The sequence below is a fragment of the Geotrypetes seraphini genome, chromosome 1 (assembly GCF_902459505.1).
Source record: "Geotrypetes seraphini chromosome 1, aGeoSer1.1, whole genome shotgun sequence".
NCBI lineage: Eukaryota > Metazoa > Chordata > Amphibia > Gymnophiona > Dermophiidae > Geotrypetes > Geotrypetes seraphini.
The window spans coordinates 314,493,244-314,505,969 of NC_047084.1; the positions used below are offsets into that span (position 1 = coordinate 314,493,244).

The following is a 12,726-nucleotide window of genomic DNA, read 5'->3' on the forward strand; positions in this document are numbered from 1 at the left end:
GAGGAATCCCTCCGTCCTCACCCGTCCCCGCGAGGAATCCCCTCCGTCCCCGTGAGGAATCCCCTACGTCCCCGCGAGGAATCCCCTACGTCCCCGCCCGTCCCTATAAACTACAGAAATAGTTATTTCATTTAATTATGCTACTGAATTAAAGGCTCTGGTAGAAACCCATTTAAAAATAAGCAAAAAGACTTTATTAATTTGGAAATATTAATTGGGAAGAATATATACTTTGTAAACGGGTTTCTACCAGAGCCTCTAATGTTTATAAATTTTTATCAACACAACTAATATACTACTTTATCCTTAAGCAAAAAAAAAAAAAAAAAGAATTTTTTTCTTACCTTTGTTGCCTGGTTTCTGCTTTCTTCATGTTCTCATTCAATTCCTTCCATCCACTGCCTCTCTTCTCTCTGTGTCTTCCATTTGCTCTGTTACTGTGCCTCTCCCTTTCTCCCCCCTCCCAAATTGTTCTGGCACCCATCTTTTTCCCTCCGCTCCCCCCATAGTCTGGCACCTCTGTCTTCTCCCCTGCCAGCGTCTTCTCCCCATTCCCTCTTCCCCATTTCCTTTCAGTGTCCTTCTCCCCCACCATCTTCCCCATGTCCTGTCAGGCAGCATCCTTTTCCCCCCTCTGCCTTCCCCATGTCCTTTCAGCATCCTTCTCCCCCCTCTGTCTTCCCCATGTCCTTTCAGCGGCCTTCTCCCCCCTCTGTCTTCCCCATGTCCTTTCAGCGGCCTTCTCCCCCCCTGTTTTCCCCATGTCCTTTCAGCGGCCTTCTCCACCCCTGTTTTCCCCATGTCCTTTCAGTGGCATTCTCCACCCCTTTGTCTTCCCCAGTGCTTTCAGGGTCCTTTACCCCCCTCTGTCTTCCCCATGTCCTTTCAGCGTCCTTCTCCACCCCTTTGTCTTCCCCAGTGCTTTCAGCGGCCTTCTCCCCCCTTAAGCGTCTTTTCTTCTCCACTCCACCTTTCCTCCCTCCCTGCCCCTTACCTTTGTGGCGTTTCCGCACCCGACCGACAACAGAACAGGCCCGGTCGGACAAATCTCCCTGTAGTAGTGAAGCTGCTGTAAGAGGTAATTTAGATTCGCGGCTACAGGGCAGGGAGATTTGTCGGCCGGACCTGTTGTCGATCGATCGGGGGACCTGACCGGCTGTGCACATTCTCCGGGGCGGACCTCCCCCTCCCCTCTTTCGTACGCCATTGCCTTCTTCCTACCTGCCCTGCCGCACACAGCCGACCGGAAGTCTTCCTGATGTCAGCACTGACATCGGGAAGACTTCCGTTCGGCTGTGTGCTGCGACAGAGCAGGTAAGGAGGAGGAGACTACCCTTGCGGCTCGAGTGCACTGCGATCCAACCCCGCAGGAACCCCTCGACCCTCGGAGACGTCCCCACGGGATCCCCGCGACCCTAGGGGGCGTCCCCACGGGATCCCCGTGACCCTAGGGGGCGTCCCCATGGGATCCCCGTGACCCAAAGGGGGAACCCGCGGGATCCCCGCGGGTCCCGCGGGATTCCCATCATCCCCGTTCCCGTGCAGCTCTCTAACTGGAATCAACAATAATCCCAAGTATTTTCATAATATTTCCTATTTGCTTTAGTTCCCCAGAAGTCAACATATCTTTTCTTGGCAGCATATCATAAGCATATTCAATATATAAGCTTATTCAATTTAAAAAATGAGCATGGGCTCAGTTCTTCAACTATTTCCTATAGGAAGCTTAAAGCATGTTCAGAACTATCCCTTGCAGAGTATAGCAGAAAAATACAATCTGCATAAGAATAAATAGATACCGTATTTTTCATTCCATAAGACGTACGTTTTTTCCACCCAAAAGTGGGTGAAAATATTGGTGTGCCTTATGTACCAAAGATACAAAATTTGTAACCCCCCTTAATGTTGTAAAACACCCTCCCACCACCGCACCTTTTCAAAACACCCCTCCCATCTGCCTCTCAACACTGCTGCCGCACCTTTTCAAAAACACTCCTCCCCTCCGCCTCTCAGCACTGCTGCCACACTTTTTCAAAACACCCCTCTGCCTCTTAGCACCACCGTCGCACCTTTTCAAACCATCCCCACCCCCATCGTCATCATCATTGGTACCTTTTCTAAACAGCCTGGTGGTCCAGCGGTATCCCTTTCTCGCTAGACGGCTCTTGTACTCAAGTCAGGAGCACGGATGTGAGGAGCAAACGTTACAATTGGGCCTGCCGCTGCTTTCTGAATGGTGGCGTCATTTCTCGCATGAGTCGCGAGAACCGATGCCAGCCATTCGGAATGCAAAGACGGGCCCAAGCGGGAACGCGTAATGCTTGCTCCTCATATCCGCGCCCCTAACCTGAGTACAAGAGCCGTCTAGTGAAGACGGGAGGGATTTTAAAAGGTATGGGGTATTTTTTTTTTTTTTATGCCCCTGACGGTTGTTGGTTGGTTTTTGGGGTTTTTTTTCTGTGCTAGGGCACTTTGGGGGATCATGCACACTATCTAGCTTTAAATTAGTTGTACAAGCTTTTCAAGCTTAAGGTTATGAGCATAGTGAGCCTGGAATGGTGTTCTGAGATTCGTTAAAATACCTTATAAGCTTTGGATACTTTGTATATGTTCATACTGAATATATATAGTAACAGTGATTCTTTCATAAGTAACATTCTCTGTCCTGTTCACATGGATGGCGTCAGAGTTATCATCAAAAAAAGTATAAATTGTGCTTGCCTAGATAAGGAAAGTTGTAGTCTTCATTCCAGAAAGCACATTTCTTGAGCTCAAAAGTACTGAATTAATCAACAACTCCAAAATAAATAGCCCAAGGAGGCTTCATCCATTCCACACTTAATACATTTCTCATATGCTGAGATACTGATTTTTTTTTCTCCCTTCTGGAAGATATATAGGCCCTCAGCAAGAACTTCTATTGTAGTGGTTAGAACTACAGCCTCAGCACCCTGAGGTTGTGGGTTCAAACCCACGCTGCACCTTGTGACCCTGGTCAAGTCACTTAATCTCTCCATTGCCCTAGGTACACTAGACCACTGTTATTCAACCGCCAGTCCGCGGACCGGTCCGCAGGAAATTTCTGCCGGTCCGCGTAGGGCCGGCAAGATTAAGGGACAGGCGCAAAAAAAAAAAAAAAAAAAAAAAAAAGCCGACAGGAAGTCTTCTTTCCGACATCAATTCTGACGTCGAAGAGGACGTTCTGGGCCAGCCAATCACTGCCTGGCTGGCCCAGAACGTCCTCTCCAACTTCAGAATTGACGTCAGAAAGAAGACTTCCTGTCGGTTTTAGCAGCTGCAGCATGGCGGAAAGAGCAGGGGAAAGGAAGGAGGGAAGCTTTTTTTTTTTTTTGAGCGGCAGGGAGGCAGCAGGCTGGCTTTGGCTAGGGAGGGAGGGAGAGAGGTAGACAGGCAGGCAGGCAGGCTTCGGGGGTGGGACAAAGTGTGGAAAGCAGTGAGAGGGACATAGGAAGGAGGCACTGGGGACACTAAAGACTTAGGAAGGGACACTAAGGACTTGGGAAGGAGGCACTGGGGGCACTAAAGACATGGGAAGGAGGCACTGGGGGCACTAAAGACAGGAAGGGGCACTAAGGACATGGGAATGAGGCACCGGGGGCACTAAGGAAGGAAAGAGGGAAGGAATAGAAAGAGACAATTCTTGGGCTTGAGTGCAGAAAGAAAGAAATGAAAGAAAGGATACACAGACAGAAGGAAACGCAACCAGAGATTCATGAAATCAATCAGCAGACAGCAAAGGTAGGAAAAATGATTTTATTTTCAATTTAGTGATCAAAACATGTCAGTTTTGAGAATTTATATCTGCTGTCTATATTTTGCACTATATTTGTCTATTTTTCTATAGTTACTGAGGTGACCGAGCTCGCGGAGATGGGGCGGAAATGGGGTTTTAAAATTTTAGTCCTAGTAGTTTGCCGGTCCATAAAATAATTCTTTTATTTCTGCCGGTCCACGGGTGTAAAAAGGTTGAAAAACACTGCACTAGACAGATTGTGAGCCCACCAGGACAGACAGGGAAAAATGCTTGAGTACCTGAATAAATTAATGTAAACCTGAGCTCTCCTGGGAGAACGGTATAGAAAATTGAATAAATAAATAAAAATAAAACCTAATATCCACCATTTGTTTGAAGCTCTAACATCTGCTCCATGCCTTTGAGATAATCTTCCATCAATACCCGTAACTCCTAAAATTACTACATAGTGACAGACTTGTCTGTAACCATACCAATCTTTTGTGGACACACCATATTTACCTAGCAATTACGTAAAGGGTAAGAGCTAACCCTCAGCACTGATTTCCTATGCACTTAAATTTGTACTCCCTTTTATGTCCAGCTTAGAAATTGTGTGTTGTTAGTCCCCCATTGAAATCAGCATTACCTAAAAGGGGTAACCACAGCGTCACATTATGTTTAAAGTCCTTTTTCTTGCAAAGCCATTACCAGACTTTTTACAGCATTTATAGGGGTAACTGACTACTGTTTGCATGCACTATACAGCTTATATAGTGTGACGCAGGGGTTAGAGCAGGGGTCTCAAAGTCCCTCCTTGAGGGCCTCAATCCAGTTGGGTTTTCGGGATTTCCCCAATGAATATGCATGAGATCTATGCGCATGCACTGCTTTCAGTGCATATTCATTGGGGAAATCCTGAAACCTCGACTGGACTGCGGCCCTCAAGGAGGGACTTTGAGATCCCTGGGTTAGAGCTACAGCCTCAGCACCCTGAGGTTGCGGGTTCAAATCCCACGTTGCTCCTTGTGACCCTGGGCAAGTCACTTAATCCGCCCATTGCCCCAGGTACATTAGATAGAGTATGAGCCCACCGGGACAGATAGGGAAACATGCTCGAGTACCTGAATGTAAACCACTTAGGGCTCCTTTTACTAAGGTGTGCTAGTGGTTTTAGCGTGCGCTACAACACCGCACATGCTAAACGCTAACACCTCCATAGAGCTTGCGTTAGTATTTTTCATTTAGCGCATGGTTAGCGTGTGCTAATCTTCAGCGCACACTAAAAACGTTAGCGCACTTTAGTAAAACGAACCCTTAGTCTATAAGTGGTATATAAATACTAAAAAAATAAAAATAAAAATATCTAACTAGTTCATGTTCAAATAATAAGGGGATATACAGTCACCAACCCCCCCCCCCCTCCCACCACCACCAATCTCTTATATGGTACATTTGACCTGTTTGCAGAGGTCTATCAGGGACTGCCCAGACCAACTTTTCTCCAAGAAAATTAGAGAAGTTGTAATACCTCCTTTCCATAGAAAGTGGCATAATAGCTCTGTTAAATGCTTCTTGTATTTCAGACAAATCAAACAGAATTGACCCCAGGGAATCCACAGAGAAGAAAGTCCAAGAGACACCAGGAAAACACTGTGGAGTGATGACGATCCTGAGATGGACTTTAATGAAAGAATCAAAGTTCCAAATATACAATAAAACAATTCACATGAAAATAAAATAATCCACATAAAGACCTAAAGGGCCTAGTTCGCTGGTATTGTAGGACTCAACACGGTCCACGTTTCGACAACATGTCTTCTTCAGGGGTCCCTAAAAGTCCTATGGTGGTAGATATGTGGAAAAGCTGATTTAACTACTCTTATTATATAGTGTTATCTTTTGCAATAAAAACATCAAAACTATGAAAAATATGGGGTATAGAGAACATCCCAGACTCATGTCAGCCTGCAACTTAAAAGATGATGTTAGAACATAAGAATAGCCTTACTGGATCAGGGTCCATCAATCCCAGTAGCCCGTTCTCACAGTGGCCAATCTAGGTCACTAGTACCTGGCCAAAACCCAAAGAGTAGCAGCATTTCATACTATGAAAAGTTTACATGAATTTATTCAGGTATTCAAGCATTTTCCCTGTCTGTCCTGGTGGGCTCACAATCTATCTAATGTACCTGGGGCAAGGGGGAATTAAGTGACTTGCCCAGGGTCATAAGGAGCAGCTTGGTCTTGAACCCACAACATGGAGACAAAGTTTGTCCCCGTCCTCACCCCATCCCGCAGCAATACAAAATTCCATTTATACAAAAAGTGAGCGATTGTCTTTTATTGAAAATGAAGCTAATGCAACAGAGTTTGAGTTTATGGGCACAGAGTGATGAAGAGTTGAAAGTACCGGTATATGGGGGCTGTGTCATTGTCTACTGATCACAATTGCTTTGATATTCTTAGCTTTACAGTACTCCTTTGCAGCTAAAATTGCATGTCACTTTTTAACAAAGCCTACTTGGTTAGTGGGGGGAGGGGAATAGACTATATGCTTGCAACATTCGCTGGAAGGAGAGAGGAGTATAGCCTTCTCAGAGCAGCTGGAGTCAGAAAAGAGTTCCAGGTGAACTCAATCAGCAAGTGGAACAGGAAGGAGGAAAGAAATGGCATGAGGTGAAGTGCAGGAGGAACTAGGAAGCCGACTGGGACGCCGGCTGCTACAACTCACCTGAGGTATTCTTGGCAGTTTATTTTTGGAACCGTGTTTGAACTGTTTTGACATGTAAGAAGTGAACTTCAGCTCCAAGTTGTTTTGGGGACATGGTGTACCATAATCTATAACAACACTGCAGCACTGTTTATTGTTTATTTCAGCTCCAGTTTTGAGCTTGGACCCTGTACTTTTATAATTAGTGCTAAGAGAAATTGCTTAACATTTCTTTCTTGTTTCTGCTTGCCCATGGAAGGTGGGGGAGGCTTCTCAGAAGTTAAGGGATTCGGTGGGGTGGGGTGGGGGTGGGGGTGTGTATGTGTGTGTGGGGGGGTGTGGGTGTGTGTGGGTGTGGGTGTGTGGGGGGGGTGGGTGTGTGTAGAGGTGTGTGTGTGGGGGGGGGTGTATGTGTGTGGGTGTGTGTGTATGTGGGGGGTGTGTGTGTATGTGTGTGGGGTGTGTGTGTGGGGGGGGTGTATGGGGGTGTGTGGGGGTGTGGAGGTGTGTGTGTGTATGTGTGTGGAGGTGTGTGTGGGGGAGGTGTGTGTGTGGGGGGGGGGGTGTGTGTGGGGTGTGTGTGTGTGTGTGTGTGTGTGTGTGTGTGTGCTTCCACTCTGCTCTGAGAACAGTCCCATCAGAACAGAGGTGAGAAAGGGACAACAGGATAGGAATCTGTGACCTGGGTGTAGCCCACTACTTATGGGGAATTTAGGAAACGTCTGAAAACACACCTGTTCCTAAAGTATCTAGACAACTGATCCTCTCTTTTCTCTCCCCTCTATAGCGATTAACTTGTTCTATTGATCACTCTCTCCTCAAAAATGGATTTCCTGTCCTATTAACCCTCTTTCTTCCTCCCCTCTTAAAGTCAATCAATTTGTACCTTTGCTTAATCTTTGTAAACTGCATAGAACTTCACGGTATTGTGGTATATAAGCTGTTGTTATTATTATTATTATTATTATTATTTGGACTGTCCTTTCTTAATTCTGCCAATAATAAGTATGTGGACTAACTGTGCATGAATATTACCTTTATTTTCCTAATTTGCATTGCAATAATAAATGAGAACATAATAAAAAAAAACAAACAAGAAAGTAACATATGCGATAAAGCAGGGGAAGCCCAATATATTGATCGCAATCAACCGGTCGATCGCTCAGGCAACCCGATCGCAGAGTCACGCGGTTTCCCTTCTCTTTTTTTTCCCCTCCTGACTGGCGCCCAATTAATCCGCCTCTTGAAGAACGCTGGCCAATCAGAGTGCTGACAGGGCGGGCTTAGAAGGTCGGCAGGGGATGGAGCTTAGGGCACTACAGAAGACAGAAGCGCCTGTTGTGGTAAGAGCTGAGGACTTAGTGCTTCCCGATTCGAATCGATTCACATTGGGTGAATCAATACGATTTAAACCCTCCCCCCAAAAATCGGCCTCCCAATTCAGTGATTGACCCTCCCCCCTCGCCCCTATAGCAGGATCGGGGTGCAGGACTTCAGAGGGGACAAGCAGGATTTCAGGGGGGACAGGAAGGCCTTCAGGGGTGGGGTGCAGACCTTCAGGGGGGTAGTGCAGGCCTTCAGGGGGGATGGTGCAGGCCTTCAGGGGGGCAGGCCTTTGGGGGAGGAGGGCCCTGGTGTAGAAGGGAGGGAGGGAAGGGGGTTTCAAAGAGACGTGCATATGCCGGACTTTGGGGGGAAGAAATAATGGGTCTAAAAACAGGAGTGGGAAAGAGATGGTGGACAACAGGATTTAGGGAGGGAAGGAACAGAAAGGGAGAGAAGTTGGACACAAGGGATGGTGTGTGTGGGAGGGGGATTGAGATACTGGATAGGAGGGGAATATGGAAAAAAAGGGAGAGATGGTGGACCCTGGGGTGGTGGGAAGGAGGGAGAGATGCTGGATGAAAGGGTAGTTGAGAAAAGGTGGATATATGGATGGAGACGAAAAAAAGGAAAGATGCCAGACGTCCAGGGGAGGGAAGGGAAACGGAAGAGGAGGACAGAGATAGAAGATGGATGGTTAGCACGGAGAAAGAAGAAAGGAGACCCTGCGCAAGCAAGTTATCAGAAGACAACCAGAGCCTGGGACCAACAAGATTTGAATAATGATCAGACAACAAAGGTAGGAAAAATGATTTTATTTTCAATTTAGTGATCAAAATGTGGCCGTTTTGAGGATTTATATCTGCTGTCTATATTTTGCACTATGGCCCCCTTTTACTAAACCGCAATAGCGGTTTTTAGCGCAGGGAGCCTTTGAGCATTGAGAGCAGCGCAGGGCATTCAGCACAGCTCCCTGCGCTAAAACCCGCTATCGCGATTTAGTAAAAAGGGAGGGGGTATTTGTCTATTTTTGTATAGTTGTTACTGAAGTGACATTGCATAAAGTCATCTGCCTTGATTTCTGAAAAAAAAACCAGACTATAAATGATAATTAACATTTTCTCTGCGCAGTGTTTTGTGTTTTTTTAAATTTTATTGTTGGTAGATCATTTTGACTTGGTCATTTTAAAAGTAGCTTGCAAGCCCAAAAGTGTGGGCACCCCTGCGATAAAGGATTTATTTATTTATTTACTTTGATTTCTATCCCGCTCTCCTGGGAGCTCAGAACAGGTTACAAAAGGACACTCGTAGTAAATTACAAGACATTCACGGATAAGGCAATATAAAAAATGGATATGATAATAAATAACACTAACTCCTTCTATTACTAACACGTAGCATGGGTTTTAACGCCGGCGTGGCAGTAACTACTCAGACGATTATAGGAATTCTATGAGCATTGGAGCAGTTACCGCTGCTGCTGGCGCTAAAACCCGCACTACACGTTAATAAAAGAGGGGGTCAATGAACCAAAAGAGGGGGTAAATGAACCAATCATCTCAAAAATCCAATAAACATGAAAAGAGGTAAATGAAAAAGGATAACAAGCATATAAAAAAAACCTAAAATATATATAAAACATATATTGTAATATTTTGAGGTAGAATGAATGACAATGTGAAATATATAAAAGAAACCCAAACCTGGTGGAATACAGCCAACCGTAGAACAATTGAAAAGCAAAATGTATCTGATTTGAATCACATGCACTATAAAAATAAACATACAGCACTTTATCAACATACATCACCTTAAATTGCAATAAAATAAATATTACCAATCTGATAAAACAGAAAAAGCAGATTATCTCTTGCTCGATATAAGCAAACTTTACCCAACAAGTAACCCGCAACATCATACTTATATTAAGAAAAAAATTATTTCTAAAGAAATTTTTAAAAATTATAGGTGGGATTATGATGGCCTGCAATGAAAAGGGTGTGACAAAAGTTATTTAGTATTTAGTAATGTGAAGCAGCTGACTAAGAACAAACAAAATTACTATGAAAGAGCATTAGGATCAACAAAAACCATAATAAAACTTTTTAAAAACTTGTAGGAGGCAGCAAAAATGTTAAAAAAAATTTGCTGAACAAAATAGATAGATATCTCCATCATTAATTTGTCAACTATGAAACTTTCTGATTCTGAAGTTAGTCTTCTTAAAAAGGTTGTCATGTGTACCTTCTATGGGCTATAGGCCCACAACAATAGGTAAAGTAATTTAAAAGCAAATTAAGAATCCTTTTAAAACAAAAATGTAGGTGCCTTCATCACATCTACGGAGGTGCCTTTCGAATTCCTAAAGCTGAAGTAGGCATGGTTAACGAAGGAAACGACCTTAGGCATTCTAAGGCGCCTCTGCAGACATGATTCTCATCAAAGGTGGAATACCGCGTGTTAAACCGCCTGCCGCGCTAATACCTAATGCCTTCATTGACGAGGCGTTAGGATTTTAGGCTGCTGCGGGGATTAGCACGTGATGAAATGTCTGACACGCTAATCCCCGTAGCGCGCCTTGATAAAAGGAGCCCTATGTTTCTGGTGCCTACCTTTGATGAAAGCCATGATTCTGTAAACGGCGCCATTGCACAATTGAAATGTGACTGGCGGCTGGTTTTTTTTAAGTAGCTGTTGATAACGGTGCCGTTTACAGAATCTGGTCCATAACGCCTTTCAAACTAGCTTGCATCTATTTTGCTTTAGTGAAAAAAGTAGGGTTGAATGGACTTCCAACAGGAGCCAGGAGAGTAGCCAGGTAACAAGTTTATTGCACAAATCCACAAAAACAGATATGAGAGATCTGACATGACACCATCTCCCTCTTCTACGAAACCGCGCTAGCAGTTCCTAGCATGGGGGATCCGCGCTGTATGGCCCGCGCTGCTCCCGATGCTCATTGAGTTCCTATGAGCGTTGGGAGCAGTGCGAACCATTAAGCACGGCTCCCCATTCTAGAAACTGCTAGTGCGGTTTCGTAGAAGAGGGGGCATGTTTTGGCAAAAAATATGCCTATATTAGGGGTCAAAACCCTCTGTCAAACAAAATGCAAGCAAAGAAACCCATGTATTAATCAATTTTAAAAAAGACACAAAATATAAAAATGAGAGCTGCATGTTGATTAATCGCAATTAAAATTTTTAATCTTATAAAGCGTACCCTCCTCCCCTCACATTTCCTTCTATACTCTTACAGTGGCAAATGTAGACAGCAGAAATAAATTCTCAGAACCGACATGTTGAGGAGAAAGGGTACCCTACTTCGGTTATTCGCAAGGCTTTCAAGCGAGCATTGTATGCTAATTGCAACTATCTGTTACTGGATTCAACACCTTCTCAAGTAGATAAAGATACTGTTACTTGCGTATTGAGCTATGACTCTAAAGTCCATCACATTAGGAGAAGTATTCAGAGACACTGGGACATAGTCAAGATGTTGCCCGCGATTTCTCAACACAGGATCATGTTTGCTTACAAAAGAACTTTGAATCTCAAGCAAATGTTAAGTCCTGCAATGCCACGACACAGCAGGAGGGACTCTCGGGATGTGGGAAATCATGGTCTGTGTAGCAGGTGCATTAACTGTGACATTATGCCTAGATGTACGGAATTTGTCAACCTGAGAGATAGGATACAGTACTGGTTAAGATATCAGAAAACATGTGAATCTGATTATGTCATTTATTGCATCATTTGTCCTTGAAATCTCTTATATGTGGGCCAAACTTCACGCCCACTATGTTTGTGTCTCACTCTCAATGAGCATAGGAGTGTGCTGCATAGTGGAGTGGATTCTGCTCCCCTAGTACAGCAATGCAGTCTATATAATCATTATTTTTTTTCAACTTCAATGCTTGGTTTTAGATCATATTCCAACTAGTCCACGGGGGTGGGGTGGGGGATTGGAAGGGTGACAGACGGCTTTTGCTACAATAAAGGGAGCAATATTGGATTTTTAATCTTTGTGCCATCCAACCCCATAGATTGAATGCCAGCATTGACTGGTTTTATTTTTATTAAGAATGTGCTCTAATTCTTGCAGTTCTCTAGCATGCGGTTTGCCTATGCATTCCAACATTACACAATTCCTTGACATTACTATACTTCCTTTTTAATGAATGATTTTCTCAGACCTGCCCTGATTGGCCAGCCTCAAGCTCATTGAACCTGTCACGTGACGTTTGCACCTGACAGGCGTTTGCGTTCTTCTTAAGCCGCTTGCCAGTGCCTTTCAACTTGTGGTTGCATGCAGTGGTTTTGACCTGCAAATAGAGAGTAAAGGAAAGTTTTCCTACTTTTTTTTCTACATTTTGCGGGGGAGCGAAAATAATTTCCTATTTATATTTGTCATTGTAGGATAGCCTGGTGTTTTGTCAAGGCCCTGAGGCAGTGGCGTTTGGCCACAAAACTATCGTTGGCCCAGCTGTGCTTTTTTGCTAATAGTGGCTTTTCCACAACAGTATTCCATTTGACTATTTTTTGTTAAGCTCCTACCTGCTAATACTTACCACGTGAGAAAGTTTTTTTGCCTATGATGCTTGGGTGGAAGCATATTTGGCAGCGCAGACGCCCTTAATGCCTTGATACACGAATGGACGAAAAAGTCTTTGTTTTATTGAAAATTTCATTATTACAAATATGGTAAGAAGGAAGGAAAGTTGCTTGCTTCCATCACAAAAAATTGGCAAGGGTCAAGGTATATTTCGGCTTTACGGGATGGAGAAGGCCAGCATATGACTAAACAGGTGGACATTTCTACTTGTTTTTATCAATATTTTAAAACTTTTTATGCGGCCTCAGATACTTATAACGGTCCTGATGTTATCAGACTATTTAGAAGATGCTGGTGTGCTGAAATGAATGACTGCTCAAATGGC

At 44.2% G+C, this 12,726-nt stretch overlaps 1 protein-coding gene across 10 annotated transcripts in view; it reads right to left on the minus strand.

Annotated features, from left to right (window-relative positions):
- The window catches only part of SGMS2 (sphingomyelin synthase 2), a 221,479-nt gene that overhangs the window by 143,372 nt on the left and 65,381 nt on the right, over positions 1 to 12,726 (minus strand). The window contains exon 1 of one of the 10 annotated variants that reach the window (XM_033956411.1): positions 9,494 to 9,532. The exons of the other annotated variants lie outside the window; for them this stretch is intronic. The gene's annotated coding sequence lies outside the window, so the exon portion shown is untranslated. Of the gene's footprint in view, positions 1 to 9,493; positions 9,533 to 12,726 lie in introns of those variants that run through there. 10 annotated transcript variants of the gene reach the window in all.